We start from the raw sequence: 16,721 nt of genomic DNA on the forward strand, positions 1-16,721 counted from the left end.
GCGCAAATTGAAAGTAAAAGTCAGGATACCAACATAAAATAGTAATTCATAACATATTCTAATGACGTATAGTGTCAATGACAGTTGCCATGATTTATGTGCACAAATCAATCGCATAATCTTGCCAAGGTGGAGAACCACTCACTATTTACAAATTATTCTGCCTTGTTTGGTCCGTCATTGTGTGTTCATTATAGTACATTGTCAAATATTCCAAATGGAAAAGCGTGATCTATTAGGAAGACCACTTCGAATATATTATGAATTACTTGTAGTTCTTTCCTATTGGATGCCCATGGGGTAAGAGCTATTCATCGTTAGTCAATACCAATGATTATAGGAAGCAATTCAAATCCCATTCTTTGCTGATTCCCCCAGGAGAGAGCCGCTGCAACCGGACATTGTTACACGTGCGAAAGGCAGACACGCCAAACGACAGTATATGATTCTTCCCTCAGGCATTCAGTTTATATTATCTGGTAAGGATTGGCATTCTGACCGACAGGGCTTTTTTGAATGCTTAAATGTTCTGAATGCACACTAAACCTAGCTACATATTCTCTACACAGAATATGAAGAAGAATATTTTTTGAAGTAGAATTACGGCGTTGCCGCTCTACACATGTGCGACCTAATATGTTTCCAAACTGGTAAGAACTGTTAAACTAAGCACCCTAAATACCACAAGATGCGATATGAGAGAAGAATGACTACCAAGACTGAAAGGTCCGGGTTTAATTGGCTTGAATACCTAGTGTGGAAAATCCTCGGGTTGACTGTAAACCGTCCCAATAGTCAACTCCCCTAACTGAGCAGAGTCGAACTTAATGTATTCTCAAGCCAAATAACCCAATCTCTTTGAACATTCAATATAGAAGACTCCTACCTTATCAGAAAACAGCCAGGTCCTTGAAGAGAAGAATTCCAGAAGCAACAAGCTTGGAAGGAAGGTTAGTAAGGGACAAAACCCGAACGGCACGAGGAACGCACTAGTGTCGGGCTGGTGCACTGAATATCTGCAAAGCGTCCTGGAGTTCTGTGCACATGGAGAAATCCCTAAAAAGCAACACCAAATCCTTAAGTGAATGGAGGAAGGAATATCCCTTAAGAAGTGTGAGGTAACAGTATGTGTACTCCCCGAACCTTAGAGCTGTAATGATGTGTCTCAAAGTAGGCAAAGCCAAACGATGGTGAATCCAAATCAGTGTAAGGCTTAAAGTAGTTGAAGCACCTTTTACAGTTTGACACGCTGTAATTACATCAAATCCAGTTCCCAATGGAAGGGAATGCAGCCGCGGGAGACAGAACGCTGTAATGTCTTTTGTCAATAATGAGTCTCTGAAGCTGGTGGAGCGGAAAGCAAACGCGGACCTAGCCGGTCCTTGGAACGTTGGAATTCTGCGTGCTTCGTGTGCCAGCTGAAATGTATTCAGGAAAACAACCACAGGACAGGCAGCTGTAAAACGCTGACAGGCCGATTCATGGAATTAATGTGCGCTGAAAATTCCCGCGCAAGCGTGCGAAACCGTGCGAATCGCAGTGCAAATGCGAAAATCGCAGCAAAACCCATGCACATCGATTCATGGAAGTCTGTGCGCGAGTAAAATGTGGGATGTGCGCTGAAAATATGCGTGGCGCACGCCGGCGCACAGGTCATCTAATGGCATGCGCTACGGCCACAGCTAAAGCGCACATAGCGCGGCGCACATAACAAAAGTAGGCGTAACACGGGGCGTGACACGCGGAATGGGGAACAACGCACGAAAATGTGGGCGTCACGGGGGAAGTACAGGAGGCAGGTGCCCCCACTCATGTCCCACTCATGTCCCCTTGCACCCCCACCCCCCAGCACTGAGGGGCACCTGCCAGCAGGCCCCCACTCATTTCCCCTTGCACCCCCACCCCCAGCAGTGCAGGGCACCTGCCAGCAGGCCCACACTCATGTCCCCTTGCACCCCCACCCCCCAGCACTGAGGGGCATCTGCCAGCAGGCCCCCACTCATATCCCCTTGCACCCCCACCCCCCAGCAGTGCAGGGCACCTGCCAGCAGGACCCCACTCATGTCCCCTTGCACCCCCACCCCCCCAGCACTGAGGGGCACCTGCCAGCAGGCACCCACTCATGTCCCCTATCACCCCCACCCCCCAGCACTGAAGGGCACCTGCTAGTAGGCCCCCACTCATGTCCCCTTGCACCCCCCACCCCCCAGCACTGAGGGGCACCTGCCAGCAGGCCCCCACTCATGTCCCCTTGCACCCCCACCCCCCAGCAATGCAGGGCACCTGCCAGCAGGCCCCCACTCATGTCCCACTCATGTCCCCTTGCACTCCCACCCCCCAGCACTGAGGGGCACCTGCCAACAGGCCCCCACTCATGTCCCCTTGCACCCCCACCCCCAGCACTGAGGGGCACCTGCCAGCAGGCCCCCTCTCATGACCCCTTGCACCCCAACCCCCAGCACTGAGAGGCACCTGCCAGCAGGCCCCCACTCATGTCCCCTTGCACCCCCACCCCCCAGCAGTGCAGGGCACCTGCCAGCAGGCCCACACTCATGTCCCCTTGCACCCCCACCCCCCAGCACTGAGGGGCACCTGCCAGCAGGCCCCCACTCATGTCCCCTTGCACCCCCACCCCCCAGCAGTGCAGGGCACCTGCCAGCAGGCCCCCACTCATGTCCCATTTCACCCCCAGCACTGAGGGGCAACTGCCAGCAGGCCCCCACTCATGTCCCACTCATGTCCCCTTGCACCCCCACCCCCCAGCAGTACAGGACACCTGCCAGCAGGCCCCCACTCATGTCCCCTTGCACCCCCACCCCCCCAGCACTGAGGGGCACCTGCCAGCAGGCACCCACTCATGTCCCCTATCACCCCCACCCCCCAGCAGTGCAGGGCACCTGCCAGCAGGCCCCCACTCATGTCCCATTTCACCCCCACCCCCAGCACTGAAGGGCACCTGCTAGCAGGCCCCCACTCATGTCCCACTCATGTCCCCTTGCACCCCCACCCCCCAGCAGTGCAGGGCACCTGCCAGTAGGGTCCCCACTAATGTCCCCTTGCACCCACCACCCCCCAGCACTGAGGGGCACCTGCCAGCAGGCCCCCACTCATGTCCCCTTGCACCCCCACCCCCCAGCAGTGCAGGGCACCTGCCAGCAGGCCCCCACTCATGTCCCACTCATGTCCCCTTGCACTCACACCCCCCAGCACTGAGGGGCTCCTGCCAACAGGCCCCCACTCATGTCTCCTTGCACCCCCACCCCCAGCACTGAGGGGCACCTGCCAGCAGGCCCCCTCATGTCCCCTTGCACCCCAACCCCCAGCACTGAGAGGCACCTGCCAGCAGGCCCCACACATGTCCCCTTGCACCCCCACCCCCCAGCAGTGCAGGGCACCTGCCAGCAGGCCCACACTCATGTCCCCTTGCACCCCCACCCCCAGCACTGAGGGGCACCTGCCAGCAGGCCCCCACTCATATCCCCTTGCACCCCCACCCCCCAGCAGTGCAGGGCACCTGCCAGCAGGCCCCCACTCATGTCCCCTTGCACCCCCACCCCCCAGCAGTGCAGGGCACCTGCCAGCAGGCCCCCACTCATGTCCCGTGCACCCCCACCCCCCAGCACTGAGGGGCACCTGCCAGCAGGCCCCCACTCATGTCCCACTCATGTCCCCTTGCACCCCCACCCCCCAGCAGTGCAGGGCACCTGCCAGCAGGCCCCCACTCATGTCCCCTTGCACCCCCACCCCCCAGCACTGAGGGGCACCTGCCAGCAGGCCCCCACTCATGTCCCCTTGCACCCCCACCCCCCAGCAGTGCAGGGCACCTGCCAGCAGGCCCCCACTCATGTCCCACTCATGTCCCCTTGCACTCCCACCCCCCAGCACTGAGGGGCACCTGGCAACAGGCCCCCTCTCATGTCCCCTTGCACCCCCACCCCCAGCACTGCGGGGCACCTGCCAGCAGTCCCCCACTCATGTCACATTGCACCCCCACCCCCCAGCACTGAGGGGCACCTGCCAGCAGGCCCCCACTCATGTCCCCTTGCACCCCCACCCCCCAGCACTGAGGGACACCTGCCAGCAGGCCCCACTCATGTCCCACTCATGTCCCCTTGCACCCCCACCCCCAGCAGTGCAGGACACCTGCCAGCAGGCCCCCACTCATGTCCCCTTGTACCCCCACCCCCGAGCAGTGCAGGACACCTGCCAGCAGGCCCCCACTCATGTCCCCTTGCACCCCCACCCCCCAGCAGTGCAGGGCACCTGCCAACAGGACCCCACTCATGTCCCATTGCACCCCCCCAGCACTGAGGGGCACCTGCCAGCAGGCCCCCACTCATGTCCCCTTGCACCCCCACCCCCCAGCAGTGCAGGGCACCTGCCAGCAGGCCCCCACTCATGTCCCCTTGCACCCCCACCCCCCAGCAGTGCAGGGCACCTGCCAGCAGACCCCCACTCATGTCCCCTTGCACCCCCACCCCCCAGCACTGAGGGGCACCTGCCAGCAGGCCCCCACTCGTGTCCCCTTGCACCCCCACCCCCCAGCAGTGCAGGGCACCTGCCAGCAGGCCCCCACTCATGTCCCCTTGCACACCCACCCCCCAGCAGTGTAGGGCACCTGCCAGCAGGCCCCCACTCATGTCCCCTTGCACACCCACCCCCCAGCAGTGTAGGGCACCTGCCAGCAGGCCCCCACTCATGTCCCCTTGCACACCCACCCCCCAGCAGTGTAGGGCACCTGCCAGCAGGCCCCCACTCATGTCCCCTTGCACCCCCACCCCCCAGCACTGAGGGGCACCTGCCAACGGGCCCCCACTCATGTCCCCTTGCACCCCCACCCCCAGCACTGAGGGTCACCTGCCAACAGGCCCCCACTCATGTCCCCTTGCACCTCCACCCCCCAGGCAGTGCAGGGCACCTGCCAGCAGGCCCCCACTCATGTCCCCTTGCACCCCCACCCCCCAGCACTGAGGGGCACCTGCCAGCAGGCCCCCACTCATGTCCCACTCATGTCCCCTTGCACCCCCACCCCGCAGCAGTGCAGGACACCTGCCAGCAGGCCCCCACTCATGTCCCCTTGCACCCCCAGCAGTGCAGGGCACCTGCCAGCAGGCCCCCACTCATGTCCCCTTGCACACCCACCCCCCAGCAGTGTAGGGCACCTGCCAGCAGGCCCCCACTCATGTCCCCTTGCACCCCCACCACCCAGCACTGAGGGGCACCTGCCAGCAGGCCCCCACTCATGTCCCCTTGCACCCCCACCCCCCACCAGTGCAGGGCACCTGCCAGCAGGCCCCCACTCATGTCCCCTTGCACTCCCACCCCCCAGCAGTGCAGGGCATGCACCTGCCAGCAGGCCCCCACACATGTCCCACTCATGTCCCCTTGCACCCCCACCCCCCAGCAGTGCAGGGCACCTGCCAGCAGGCCCCCACACATGTCCCACTCATGTCCCCTTGCACCCCCACCACTCCCACCACTGAGGGGCACCTGCCAACAGGCCCCCACTCATGTCCCCTTGCACCCCCACTCCCCAGCAGTGCAGGGCACCTGCCAGCAGGCCCCCACTCATGTCCCCTTGCACACCCACCCCCCAGCACTGATGGGCACCTGCCAGCAGGCCCCCACACATGTCCCACTCATGTCCCCTTGCACCCCCACCCCCCAGCAGTGCAGGGCACCTGCCAGCAGGCCCCCACTCATTTCCCCTTGCACTCCCACCCCCCAGCAGTGCAGTGCACCTGCCAGCAGGCCCCCACACATGTCCCACTCATGTCCCCTTGCACCCCCAGCAGTGCAGGGCACCTGCCAGCAGGCCCCCACTCATGTCCCCTTGCACACCCACCCCCCAGCACTGAGGGGCACCTGCCAACAGGCCCCCACTCATTTCCCCTTGCACCCCCACCCCCAGCAGTGCAGGGCACCTGCCAGCAGGCCCCCACACATGTCCCACTCATGTCCCCTTGCACCCCCACCCCCCAGCAGTGCAGGGTACCTGCCAGCAGGCCCCCACTCATGTCCCCTTGCACACCCACCCCCCAGCACTGATGGGCACCTGCCAACAGGTCCCCACTCATTTCCCCTTGCACCCCCTTACCCCCCCAGCAGTGCAGGGCACCTGCCAGCAGGCCCCCACACATGTCCCACTCATGGCCCCTTGCACCCCCAGCCCCCAGCACTGAGGGCACCTGCCAGCAGGCGCCCACTCGTCCCCTTGCACCCGCACCCCCCAGCAGTGAAATGGCGATCTCATGACACAAACCAAAAGTCAACTATGTACATCAACACATGTCCGCCACACGAAGGCAGGCGGTAGCGTCCCTGCGCTAACAAAAAGCCTATATATACAGCTCTGATGAATGTCCCATACTGTGGCCCTCTAGGACAAATGACGTGCAAAGGGGTACGCGACAAACACGGACACCCGCTGTGTCAAAAATTGCATGTATTGCCGGTGTGCGCGGGAAGTTTTACACGCGATTGTGCCTGGGTGTGCGGGGTACGTGTACTTCAGGGGCTCGCGGGAAGTTTTACACGCGATTGGGCCTGGGCGAGCGGGGTACGTGTATTACTGGGGTGGGCGGGGAAGTACAGGAGGCAAATGCGTGGAACGCCCACACGCACGTGTCAGAAAAGACGCGCTAATCCGGAAACACGTACGCCAGCAGGAAGCAGGCATTTGTGGACCCGCGCAGTAGAAAAGTGCGCGCAAACAACAAGCAAGCTCAGACCGCCACAATGAACATCCCGTTCCTAGCAGCAGTGGTCGTGGGATACCGCAGGAGGAGGATAGTCAGGCCCAGAATTTTCACACCCAGAACCAGCCTTTTTGGCATGCCTAATGACCAGGTGTATGGGAGGGTACAGGTTTCCACCTCACATAATACTCGACCTGGTCAGTGAGTGGAAGGATGACCTCACATCACCCACCCTCTGCTCCCAAGCACTCAGCCCCTTGGAGAAGGTCCTCAATGTACTGCACTTTTTGGCCACCGGATCATTTCAGCTGACAAGTGCCATAGTGGGGGGGGCGTCACAGGCCACGCAGTCACGCTGCCTACACAAGGTCTTGGCCATCATGACTGCACGCCCCTCAGTCCGCAGGCACATATACCTGCCCAGAACACCTGCAGAAAGGCAGGCTGCCTTCCAGGATTTCTACTGGGTGGCACAATTCCCCAAAGTCCTAGGTGCCTTTGATTGCACCCATGTGACTCTACGTCCCCCCAGGGCATCAGAGCACATCTATAGAAACCGCAAGCACTGGCATTCCATCAACGTCCAGGTAGTATGTGATGCCAAGGGAATCATCACCTCAGTATATGCCAACTATCCAGGGTCCACCCACGACAGTTTCATTTACAGAATGTCAACCCTAACCCGGGACCTAGAAGCTGGGCGGCATGGCGATACATGGCTGCTCGGTGAGTATAAATGCCACAGCACATGCATGCATGCCAGATACTGAGTAATGTCACAACCCTACTAATGATACCCATCACCACCTCCCCAGGGGACAGTGCCTACCCTCTGAGCACCCACATGATGACGCCAATTCGGAACCCCACCACGCCACCCGAGGTAAGATACAACACAGCCTTTATTGCAACCCGGGGCATAGTGGAGCGCACATTCTGAGTGCTCAAGTCATGGTTTCGCTCCCTTGACCATTCTGGCGGGCAGCTGTTATACGCTCCCCCAGTAGTGTGCAGGATCATAGTGGCAGCATGTTTCCTGCACAACGTTGCAACAAGCCGGGGCCTGCCGGTGGACATGGTGGTGCCCCCACATCCCCAACCACATGCACGCATGGGAGGGGAAAGGGCACGGGGTGAGGCAGCCCGAACGCAGCTGGTGGCTAATTACTTCACTTAGAATCACACCCCTGTGGAGTGCACACAGCCCTGCCACATACCAGCTGACAATCGATGATGACACAAGGGACAGTGAACTGTCACAACCATACCAGCTTGAGATTGGTCACCTGGAAGTGTCACAATGTGTGCTTCCCTACCTATAGAAACACCACCAATGCTGTGTCATCAAAAGACACATATGCTGCTAAGTGCATTACCCCCTTGCAAAATACAACATGAGAACAGTGCCATGTCACCCAACCCCTCCCCAGCACCACCACCCAACACACCATGGCATGTCATGCTTTGTGAGAGCAAACAAAGCAATCCCGAAAACCTGACGCAAGTGTCACAAAGTACAGTGTCCCTAATGGAAACTGGTCACAAACAATAGGCTCCCAGTAATGTTGAACTAACAACACACATGACCAAATACTTACCAACAATACAATGCAGCTACACAAGCTCAAACATAACTAAAACATGACAGTACTAAGTTAAAGTAGTCGTAGTCTTACAACCTGAATATGCCACCACATAGCCCCCTTCCAACTGTAGTCTTGTAGGCTTCAAAACTTGTCTGTGTACTGCATACAACATGAACTCCATCTCCAAAGTAGACGGCCTTGTGAAGACATGAGTAATGAACCTGCAAATTCAGAGGGAGACATGGAAGCAGAAGCATACATAATTCCAACATGCAGTGTACAATACAACAACAATATACACAAGGAATGTCTACACACACAGCTCATGGAAGCCCAACATCACTGTGTACATCACTGTCACTTGGTCACACCCTTTGCAAGCCCATGGAAACGGGAAGCAGGAGGGGTGTGTGTCTCACAAACCCAAGCATCAAACCCAAACTCAGGACAAGCCTGCATGTGCCCAGCCGGAATACACTGGATGCCCACGGGAGCCACACAAGGCAACGCACTGTTAAAAAATAATCAAAAATCAAAAAATCAAAAATGGCCATGTGGGGGCCAGGGGTGGGGGGAGGCCACCCAGGAGGTCCGAGGACAGGGTGCGCACCAACAGCCGCCTGTGTGGATGTTGGGGAAAAAAAACACCTCCATGGGCTCATGGCCTGCACGGCTATGCCAATGTGGGAGAACTGCTGCTGTCGCTCTGAACACCCTCTGCTGCTGCCACAGGAGGTGGTGGTGTTATGGGAGGCAGCCCACGCAAAGCCCTGGTACGGTCCTCCATGGCAGCAAGCATGAGGGTTTGGAAGGTCTCGTTCTGGAGGATTATAGTGCGGAGATCCCCATGCAGCACCTGACGTGATGCCCGGATCTCCTCCCGAGTTGCCTGCATCTCAGCTGAGAGCGAACGTGTGAGCCGCTCAAGCTGCTGTTCTGTCCTCAAGTTAGTGGAAGTCTCAAGGTCAACAAGAGTCTCCCTGAGGTGATGGAGTTCTACCCTCAGGGCTTCCCTGTGGCCCTGGGACTCTATTGATATCAATTTGGCGTAGAGTCTCCAGTGCCGCCCGTCTGTCCCTGTTGGACGCCAACATGTCCTCCCTGTGTGATTGGCAAATGGAGTCTGTTGCCTGCTGTAGTAGCTCCATCTGCCTTTCAGGGGGGACAATGGAAGTGGCCACCCTCTTCATTGCTTGAGCCATCATCTCAACTGATGCTGCCTGTTGGGTTGCCATACCGTAAATGGATTGTTCCCATGCAGTATTGCCTGGTGGCGTATGGCCACCGCGTCGGCGGGCACCACACCTGTTTGGGGCAAGGCGATCTGCGCCTTGCTGTGCCGGCACTGCCTGAGGCTGCAGGACTGCATTCCCCCTCTGATCTGCTGGCCCAGGAACAGGATCAGATGTTCTAGAGTGTGACCCTGCACCCGTAACCGCCAAAGGCTGACTAACCAACACTGACATACCCATAGAGGGTTCTACCCCTGGTGCAGGTGGGTTGGACAGAACAGAACCCCTTCCAGAAACACTTACCTGCGACACCACATAGGTCTCATCATCCGAATCAACACCTAAATAGAGGTCTGGGGAAGTGCACCCAGAGACGCCCCTTGACAGTATCGTCTGCAGCAAGAGTGGGTTCTCACCCACCACCACACCACGTCCCCCACTGGTGGCCGTTTGTGCCTCAGGTTCCTCCTGGGTCTGCACCATCTCCTCAACCTCACCAGCATGAAGTGCGTCATCCCCTGCAAAAACATGAAAGACAAAAAATGGAAACAGGCATTGGCACCATAGCACACAAATAGGCCTGACAAGCTACAGAACCAGTACATCATTTACACATGTCCCACATGACTATAACCCTCCCATGCATGCACTGTCATAGAGTTGGAAGGGGAGGCAAAAGTCTGACACTGATGACACCAAGATGGAAGAGCAACACATTTGCTGCATGCTGGGTAGCACTGCCATCACACATTGGCCTGTGAGTGGCATGTCCTATACACATAAATGACATGTACCTGTCATGATGCCTACCCCTGGAGCACCAGGCCAGGCCCAGCACCCCCGGGAGCTGACATCACGCCCCCGGGTAAAAGCCCAGCGGCCCTTTATAGGGGCTCTTAGGACTCTGTCCTGGCGCCGTTGGCGCCAGGCTCATGTTGGACATCAGTCCTGGCGCCATAGGCGCCAGGCTCATAAGGGGAAGTGTTTGGTGCACTTACCTGAAGCAGACCATGCTGCACACTCACCTGATGCAGACCATGCTGCATGAAGAACCAAGCCAAATGAGGCTTAGGAGGGACTATTTTTCTGAAGGAACTATTTTGTTACTTGGGTGGGGCTGTGAAAGAATACTCACCTGGAACTTCTTCCAAAGCTATTTAAGCCACGCCCGGACAGCCACACGTGCTTCGCGTTGTTCTGCATCCCAGCAGCTGAACGCTCACCGTGTCTGCTCCTGCACCTGGACTCCAGCCACGCCCGCCTCGAACCTGGAACACCTGTAAGGGAATAAGAGAAGAGAAAGGTGAAAACCAAGAACTTATTCAACCTTCTTTCCTGCATCCGGAATCTTCACGCCAGCATTCCTGAAGGAAGACTTCCATTTAAAAGCACCGCGTTGCTCGCTGCAGCGCCGCGCTTCACTCACCTGTTCCCGAGACGCCGCCCGGCTCCATCACGGCTCTCAGCACCGGTCGCCACATCTCTGCACCTAGGGGAGAGAAGAAGAGACAAAAGGTGAGCAAGGGAACACAAGAGGAAAGCCGAATTTTCAGCCATATTACTTACCGGCTTTTCTTGGTGAACCATTCCACATCTCTGGTCGGCGCCGCATCTTTGGCAGGTACCGCACCCCGGCCCCTATGGGGAAAGGACAAAAGACATTACTGGGGAATTATAAAGACATTTACAGGGGTCGCCCTCATCACTAACTCACCTGACTTTACCACCGGCAATTTAACCCCTCAACGCATCGCCTTTGTTCTGCACCTGAAATAAAGGACAGAAAAAGACAACATAAAAGGAAGCTCACACTTGAACTTTTGCATCTTCATACTTACGGCGTATCGCTCAGAAAAGTCAAGTGGATGTGCTAGCGCCATTCTGAAAACCAGTGAAGTAACTGGACGAACGCGCGCCCCTGCACCAGAAGCAGGATGGAGAGTTCATCCTTCCAAACCATAAGGTGAGCTTAAACCGGGGGTTTTGGAGGAAGTCGGAGAAGAACGAAGGGGGAAAGGGGGGAGCAAGCACACTATTCAGCAGACAGTTAATCCCCTTTCTCATCTGCAGAAGGATATTCCTACGGGCCAGACAAGCAAGATTTGGGGGTCCTGTTCAATCGGTGGTCTGAATTCTGCGCATCACGCTTGAAGAGGCCACAGCAACCCAGACCAGACCAGCGCCTCCGTGGGAGCCAGGTGAGCGTTACAGTACCATAGCCATGGTACATTCCACAAGTACATCCATATGTCAGTGAATGAGTACTGTCACCCATCCATGTGAGATGGACATGAAGAGATGAAAAATGCCACATAGTGTGAAAAGATACGCCATGTGCCACACACTGCAACACATCCAGTGTACAAAAATACAGTTATTGCAGGGCCATGTACACATCAATGGTTGTGCACTTCAACATGACAGGAAACAACTAGCATGTTCCAAATTCAAACAGGCCCAAAAACATGTGATCAGGACAATACTCATTCAGCCTGAATGGTCAAATCTTTCAACTACCAAGGTGACACATGTGGGCCTATGTGGGGTTCTTCACTGACAGAAGCATGTCACATGTGTCACAATAGGGCTGTGGAATGTGTTGCAAAAGTGGGAGAATTGAAACAATCAGCCTGAAAGAACACTGAAAAATACAAACAATGTTGTTGCATGATGCCACCTCAAAGGCAACTGCCGTAATGTTGCGCTAAATTACTACTGTGGGCAGAAGGGATAGTGTCACACCCAAATTCAAGGCCGCAGAATGTTTTGGATGAAGCACATGGGTGACCCATACTACTCAGTCACACACACACCCTCACCTGGCACTCAATCAGAACCCGTCACCCAAACAACATACACATGCATTACACACACACACACGCATGGGCACTCACCGGACAATGTGTCATAATCGGGTAGTTCTCCCACACCTCGGATCTGTACCTCTGTGACGAAGGTCCCAGCAACAGACTCATGTTCAGTGAGTTCGATGTCCTCTTGTGGAAACCCACCGCCAGTCACCAGAGTAGCGGCATGACTTGAGGCCAGCTTGTTCTTTGCTCTGCGTTTCAGGTCGTTCCACCGCTTGTAGCAATCATCAGCTGAGCATCTCACAAATCCAAGGGCACTTATGTGGTTGGCGATGGTCTGCCAGTGTGCCTTACGTTGACCAGGTGTGGTCTGGGACCCTGCAGTCACCACCATTTTGTGGCTATGTTGCAACACATAGCTCACAAGTGCATTAAGCTCTGCATCATTAAAGCAAGGCTTCCTTGACGTGCCGGAGTGTGTAGCCGTTCCTGGGGTCTCAGCCTGTCGTGCCAGAGCACCCTTCTTCCTCTTTTTAGAAGGTGGAGCGGAGCCAGAGTGACTAACGCCGCTCTGGTCAGTAGTGGCAGAATCACCGGTGGACTGGGTTGTTGGAGTGTGCGAATGCACATTGACCATAGGACTTGGTGCAGGCATTGTCTGAAGTGTGATGTTGGCAGGGGGAACATCAGTATGATGGACCAGGACCGACACTGTCCTGGCTGGGAGAGTCAGATCTGGGGCGGATAGAGCTGCAGCTGCCCCTGCAGCCTCACCACCCTGCATACCTGGGGCAGCAGATGACATAGCTGCCCCAGATCCACATTCCTTGGTGACAACTTGCACTGCCACACGTGGCCTAGACTTGCTGACCTGGAAGTCAGCCAGGGAATCATCCTGTGCCAGGTCAGGTGCCACAATGGGCTGGTCCAACAGGGGCTGAGCTGGGATGGTCTCAGCCACGTTTCCCTCAACCATGGGGGGGGGGAGCATGGGTGTCCCTGATTGGTCCTCCACACATGGGGGTCTAGGGGCACCCTGCAAATCCTGGCCACGTCCCCTACCGCGCCCACCACGTCCACCTTTTGAAGGTCGGCCACCTTTGCCTCCCTTACCGCTTGGTCGCCTCCCAACCATGGCACTGATGTTCTTGTGCGTATGGGAGGAGCAGTAAACTATTGTCCTGGGCAATTGGGGGTCAAAGGGGTAGGGTACTAGATGGAATTCGTACCCTAGTGCTCTAACAAGGCTGTCTGTGACCCCTGGGGGAAGATGACGGGTCACGCAACGCACAGGCAGCCCAAAAACAAAAATAAATGTGCACGCAATCCCTCGTAGACCACGTGCGTGGAAAAATGAACCCGCACTACGCTGTGGTACCCAGAAACACAAAAATAAGCGTACGCGTGATACACGCAGCCTACAATGACCTCTGAAGGGGTACGCGACACACGGGGCAAGCACAGTTGCTAAGTACATGCGGAACTCACGGTCTACCTGGAAAAAGAACGTGAAAAATATACGCGTGTGTGCGTTGGCAACACAAAAGAAGAATTGTACGCTGTCTGAGGAGACAGGACAAAAGGAGAAGTGAACACTGTTTGAGGAAACAGGCCCAAAAAAGTAGAAAAATGAAAGCTGTCAGAGGTAACATGGAGTACGAACTTGAAACGCTGTGAAGTAATCGCGTGTGAACCGACAAGAAGTACAGAATCCACCCACTCGCTCTCCACAAAAAGCACGTACAAGGAAATGGCGTCCTACACGTACCTTTTAAACCGGCCCACACGTACATGTCACTTACGCGTGTACGCGCCCTTTCCTGCAATTACACACGCTGACACTCGGACGTGCAGCTTTTCCACGTGTGCTCTGTCATCATGTGCTATGAGGGAAACACCCGCGTGCGTCACGTCACAGACGCGCTTACACGCTAAGGGCCTTTGGCCCAATGAAACCGCGTACCTGCGCTGATGCGCTTACGCGCTAAGGGCCTTTCCTCGAATTACACGCTGACGTGCAAGATTTTCACATGCCAAATCACTCCGTATCAAGCTGGCCACGCGTTCACACACGGAAGACCACGCTCCTGCCCAGAAGGCCGAATTACTGCCCCCTAGAGCCCCGAGCACGCTCCCACCTGCCATCTGCTGCTGCCTGATTGCCTGCTGCCCACGTGCCCTGCCCTTTGCTACCTGCACGTCAGCCAGGGCTGCTGTTGCTGTGACCACCCCTGCTGGAACCGAAGACTCCCGACTGGGATTCCATCGCTCCACAGCCCAGCCCCAGGACCCAGTTGCCCACCCACTCCTGCCTCTGGGGTGGCCATGTCGGGCACACCACCATCTGAGACCACTGGCAACCCCCAGCCAGAGAGGCAGAGGGCCACCAGCTTCACTGCCACCGAAGTTGGTGTACTGGTGGAGCAAGTCCTGGGGCAGTATGATGCCCTATTCGGAAGGTCGCGCGCCGACAAGGAAGGAAGGACGGACCAGGATCTGGACGGACATTGTGACTGCCATCAACGCGGAAGGGGTGGCAGTCTGCGAATTCCACCATGTCATGAAGCGCTGGGAGGACTTCAGGTCCAGGACCCTCAACAAGGCCCGGCGCCTCTTGAAGGCAGCGGATGCTAAGGGGCACCGGGGCCACCTGTCGGAAGACCAAATGAGAGTCCTGGAACGCGTATGCCCAGCGCTCCACGTCCAGGTCCTTGAAAGGCAGACCCGTCTGGAGTCGAGCGGTAAGTGTACATGCATACTGATTGGAAGCTGTGCGTGTGGTGGTGTGCCAGTAGTGTGCAGGTTGCACATGTGGTTTTGTAGGGCCATGTATGGATGTGTATGTACAGGGCCGTGAGGCTGACACATGCGAGTCCTTTCATGTGTGAGACACATCGATGGTGTATTTGTGGGTAAGCATGCAGGCCAGATGCAGATGTATGAACACACATGTTTGAATGACTATGTATGTCAGTTGTCAAGGTTGTGGTGTCACACATGGATGTTGGTTCCAGCTGCATGTATCTGCACTGTGTACATGTGCATGTATGTGTCTCTGACAAGTGTGCAACTGTCATGCAACATGGATGCATGTGAGACTGATATGTAGAAGACTGATTGCCAGATGTGACATGGATGCCGATCTCATCACTGCGACACTTGGTGGAGGTGTACACATGCATGTAAGTGTGGTGGCGTGTGTGCATGTCTAGTGCACTCCCTGTGTCTCATGTGATGTCTGGCTCACCTTTGCCTGCTCATGCTGTTGTATGTGTATGGATGGTGCTGGCTGTTGCGATATGGCTGTGGAATAGCTCATGTGTGTGATTTGAAATGACATGTGTGTTGGGGATTGTGATGCCATGTCTGAAGTTTGACAATGACACTCGTGTGCAACTGTCATGTGTTTATGAGTCCATTGTACAGTGCCCTGATGCCTGTGTCCTATCTCCCCCTGTCTGCAGTGTCGACTGGTGAAGAGGGCGGAGAGGGTGCTGTGGAGCACAGCGGCAGGGATCGCACCGCCATCCGGAGACGCAAGGCCCGGCTCCCCTCCCAGGTTGTCATCTCGTTGGGGAGTGAGGAGTCCGGTGCCGCGTCCCAGGTCGCAGCTGCCGAGGGGAGGTCCAAGAGGCGGAGGTTGGAGTTGGACTCCTTGGCAGCCAAAGGGGCAGCTGAGACCCCACAGGGCCCGACGGAGGAAGATGGCACAGAGTCATCCAGGTTGGTGGGGTGTTGGTGGAGGAGGAGGCCATGCAAGGGACAGAGACGGGGTCTGGAGATGGGGATTCCACTGGTGCTAGTGGTGCAGTGCAGGGGCAGGGGCAGGAGGCAGCATAGGCCGCCGCGGAGGTGCCTGTGTGTAATCCTGTCCCCGATCCTGTGACTGCATCATCTAGCACCAGCAGGGATACCTACGTCCAGACCCGTTCTCAGGGAGGGGATCGGCTTACACCAACTGGCCTTCCTCTCCCTGCGGATGTGGCTATCCGGCACCAGGTTGAGCCTGTCCTGGGTGGGGTGGCGTTGCATCAACGTGCCATGCGAGCTGTCCTGCAGTCTTTTCATGAGGAGACTGCACGTCTTCTCGCATGGCTCGTTGACAGCGTTGACCCACTGGAACAGCTCACCAGGGCCGGATTCCTCTGTTTTCTGGACCTTGTTCCGACCCCCTCCTCAACTGAACCCCCTATGCGCCAGTCGTCCTCCGTGCCATCTTCCCACCCATGTGTCACCTGGGTGCCCTGTGGAGCTGCCTCTGACCCTGCGGCCAGGCTGGTGGAGGACACATCCCTGCCACAGTCGGGTGTCGAACATCCAGCAGGGGTGGCCACCTCAACAACTGCACCCCAGCTGGAGGAGCGTGTGCAGGCAGCAGGAGCCAGGGCAAAGGCA

The 16,721-nt window shown here is 56.8% G+C and overlaps 1 protein-coding gene across 3 annotated transcripts in view; it reads left to right on the forward strand.

Moving 5' to 3' along the window:
• The window catches only part of SAAL1 (serum amyloid A like 1), an 887,265-nt gene that overhangs the window by 155,527 nt on the left and 715,017 nt on the right, over window positions 1-16,721 (forward strand). The window lies entirely within an intron of this gene.

Source organism: Ambystoma mexicanum, chromosome 11, assembly GCF_040938575.1.
Source record: "Ambystoma mexicanum isolate Mex_15411 chromosome 11, UKY_AmexF1_1, whole genome shotgun sequence".
NCBI classification, from domain to species: Eukaryota; Metazoa; Chordata; class Amphibia; order Caudata; family Ambystomatidae; genus Ambystoma; species Ambystoma mexicanum.